General features: G+C 38.1%; 1 long non-coding RNA gene across 1 annotated transcript; it reads right to left on the reverse strand.

Annotated features, from left to right (window-relative positions):
* Positions 1-1,298: 1,298 nt before the first annotated feature.
* Positions 1,299-2,933, reverse strand: LOC119359441. The gene is made up of 3 exons (XR_005172539.1): positions 2,452-2,933; positions 1,776-1,859; positions 1,299-1,468 (listed from the first exon to the last, which is right to left on the reverse strand). It is a non-coding gene; the product is annotated as an uncharacterized LOC119359441 (long non-coding RNA).
* Positions 2,934-3,679: the final 746 nt, after the last annotated feature.

Below are 3,679 nucleotides of genomic sequence, written 5' to 3' on the forward strand. Positions count from 1 at the left end.
CACCGAGAAAATTGAGAACAAAATGCTTCATGTGCAAATTCCATTAGGCACCAAACAACAGTTCTCCAACAATACAGTCCAAGAGTCCATAGAGCATTTTGTTCAAGATTTCATATATGCACTTGATTTTATATATGAGAACAAAATGCTTCCGAGAAAGTACAGAAAGTTCATAGAGTATATCTCTTTGTTAAAAACACACACTATGATACTAGAACTACTGAGAGTTCTCCAACAATACTCTATGAACAGGTCTAGGAGTTCCCAGAGTTTTCAGTCCAGGAACACTTTATGAACATGTCCAGGAGTTCATAGAGTTCTATGTAAAAAATGATATAGGAGTAACAGAACTGCCAACAAGAGAGAGGTTCCCATTTGATTTCACAAAAAATATTGTATCCTCCAAACAGTAGTACTAAGGCCAATAAAGCATTGGAGCAACCTGGGCACAAGTGCAGAAAAGATATACAATATATCCCTCATTTTGAACTACTATCACAAAAATCGGACATAACTGGACGGAGGGACTTGCTTCAACCATAACTTCTATGTTGTCTCCTTCTTATCAAACGAGCACACTAATTGTACATATGGTTTTGTTGGAAATAAACCGGCATACCCTCCAGTCTGTGAGCGGGTTGGACTAGCTCCCAGGGGCCCATTCGGCACCAGTTTTTTTGGAAATGGAGGCGTGCCCCCAGCCTCTGAATCATAATTCGGCACCAATTGCTCCCTGCATTTAATCATAACAAGTCATGAGTTTCCATAACAAGTTCAAACACATTCTAAGTGACTTGCACAATCAGTTTCATATTTGTGTAACCAAGCAAGTTCATGTTCAGTAACTTTAGAAGTTCCCTAAGAAACCTAAAAAGATTTCTACTTTGAAATACTTCATTTTTACTTCCCAAATACTTCATTTGTTTTGAAACATGAACTTCTACATTTATTTCCTTAGAACTTGTTATCTTTTCCCTCTGAATTCCATGGGGTTTTTGTGTTTCATTATTTTTGTTTATGTTGTTTTCTATTTTGTATGAACTTATAGGGTTATACATGTTGAACTTATAGACCAGTGGTGCTCAGACGCAGGGGGTAGGCGATAGCGGCGTGTTGGACTGCGCTGGACATTTTTTTGCACTACATAGTGTGTAGACATGCTGCCAAGGTCACACACATGTTTTGCTAGAACAAGTTGAACTGAATATCTTTTCATTTTGAACTTTGAAAGAAGCTACAACTTCTGTTGCCCAAATGTGTATATAATTTTAAGTTTTCCAAGCACATACCTTTCTGTTCTTGTTTGTTGACGGGCACGCCGCCCCTACCCCTACGGACTGACGGCACCGATGAAGTGGAGCTGAAGGAGCAAGGATCACGAGCATCCTATGGACTGAACCTCACTGTGAATGGTTCGACACCAACGACATGTTTGGAAGGGCAATGACAGTCAACATCTTATAGCCCCCTATTTTGATAAACAAAAGATCAAGGCTTCGGTATGAACAATTGAATTGTTAGCAATGTACAGTCAACATCTTTTTGTTTTGAATTTTTTTCTGAACTTATTAAGTTTCTATGTATGAACATATAAAGTTTCCAAGCATGAACTTTTTGCTATGGGAAAACTGAAACATGCATATACGCACTAAAGACTCTGCCTACTGAGCATAGTATGATAACAAAATGAAGCAACAGGTTACTGAGATTAGTGACCAATAGTAAATGATGTCTGACTGAAATATGCACAAGACAAGTCACAGTGATGAACTTACATCTCCATCTTCCTCCGTCAAATGGGAAAAAGTAGCAGCAAACACATAAATTGTGCTACAGTGTGTTTGTGCTTCTCTTGTTTGCTGAGAAGAATGAGATTGAGAGTTATAACTGAAAAATGATACTATAATATCGATTTACATAGTTGAAGAAAGACCAATTATTACAATATTATGAAAAAATGTTATATATGGCAGTTCTATGTGAGTTAAGAAAAAGGTTTGAAGTGTGTTTACAAAAATGCTGAGACAGATATATACTTACATTGCTGGTCTTTGATTTATACTGACAACATATATTTTGTATTTAATTTCTACACCTTTCTCCTAAAACCAATATCAAGTATACATACACAGTAAGAAAAGGTTTTGGCTGGGATGAAGGAATTATCTTCATTACTGTTATGTCTTGTAGGAACTTGGTAGAACTGTTTCGAGTCATATATAATTATTTGTGGAGATATCCATTGAGGTATCTGGTCAGCTCTGTTGATTGTGGCGAGGGAATGCCGGCTCTAACAATGTAAGCTCTTTGTTTTCGGTGATTTCAACTATTTGTCCTATGCTGAATTTCTGAAACTATCAATGTGTATGCAGATCAATAGACCACTGATGCATAGTATATGTTTCAATTCTAGCAGACCATATCGATACGCCATGCACATGGTGGCAGTACCTTTTTTTCTTGGCAGTAGATCATGTTCACACTTTGCACCATTCTTTTGCTCTGTTGACCGAGACGGGTACCCTGTTCTCTCCACCTTCCCCTAGTTTGTTCTTCAGTTCAACAACCATTTCGCTGAGCTTTATGAAACCTTACATTTTGGATGTATACACAGCCAAAAAAATAGAAAAAATAGAACTTTCATTAGTAATATCAAACTTGTATGTGCTTGACTAAAAAAGAATGATTTCGTTGTCATTATCCAAAGTTGTACGCTGGACTAAAAAATTCCTTTTTTATCTTTAGTTCTGAACCTTTTTTCTGAACTTACTACTCTATTTGCGTACATTATCCTCTCGTCAGTTTTGTGATTTTAGAATAAGTTTCAGCCCTTGAGCAAGAGCTCGTCCACCACGGGTGCTCGCAGCCGTCCAAGTCGAGGGTTGACGCCAGTCCAAGTAGAATCACACCCACCATCTTCACTAGCATTGCTAATATCCCTGGAAAAAATCAAATACATTATTATCGGTACAATTTGTATTCTGTCATTAGTTCATATAGAACCCCCTACACACATCAGTAACCAATTAAGCACGCACCGCAACACACCTAGGGTTGTATCTTCAGTACACTTTGAACTGATGATATAGTAGATTAGTAGCACAAGAAAACAATTATGTAGTCACATCTTTAGAATTCTATGGGTACACCCCAGGACTTTTGAACTGATGACATGGTTGTTTTGGATAGGCTGGAGGTGGAACCTACATCTCATTTCAATTGAGGTTCCATGTGACACTTGCTTCCCGTTCAACCTTGCTTCCCATTTCATCAGTACTAGTACGAATCAACAATAAATTCAGAATTGTAGCATCGTTAAGGAAACAATGTCGAGAGCCACCATCGACGGACCACCGCCAATGGGATCCTCGGGAACCCCGCTCATGCATGAGCAATAGCCGCAAGGAGGAGCCCCGCTCATGGATGAGCAGAAGATGCTCGTAAATGAACTTTTTGGGAGGATTTATATTCTTATGTGTGTATTGTTGTTTTTGCAGAGCGGACTTATGTTCTTATGTACTTTGAACTCTAAAGTCACACAACACAAAAGCCAATGAGCTTTTTTCATTTTTCTTTCACATTTTGAACCACTGAGCTTTTCTTAAGGTGAACTTATATTTTTCATGCACCTTCCCATTTTTCAGATCATACTATATTTCAAAGCCAGCTGTAACACAGC

This window comes from Triticum dicoccoides, chromosome 2A, assembly GCF_002162155.2.
Source record: "Triticum dicoccoides isolate Atlit2015 ecotype Zavitan chromosome 2A, WEW_v2.0, whole genome shotgun sequence".
In the NCBI taxonomy this organism is placed as follows: domain Eukaryota; kingdom Viridiplantae; phylum Streptophyta; class Magnoliopsida; order Poales; family Poaceae; genus Triticum; species Triticum dicoccoides.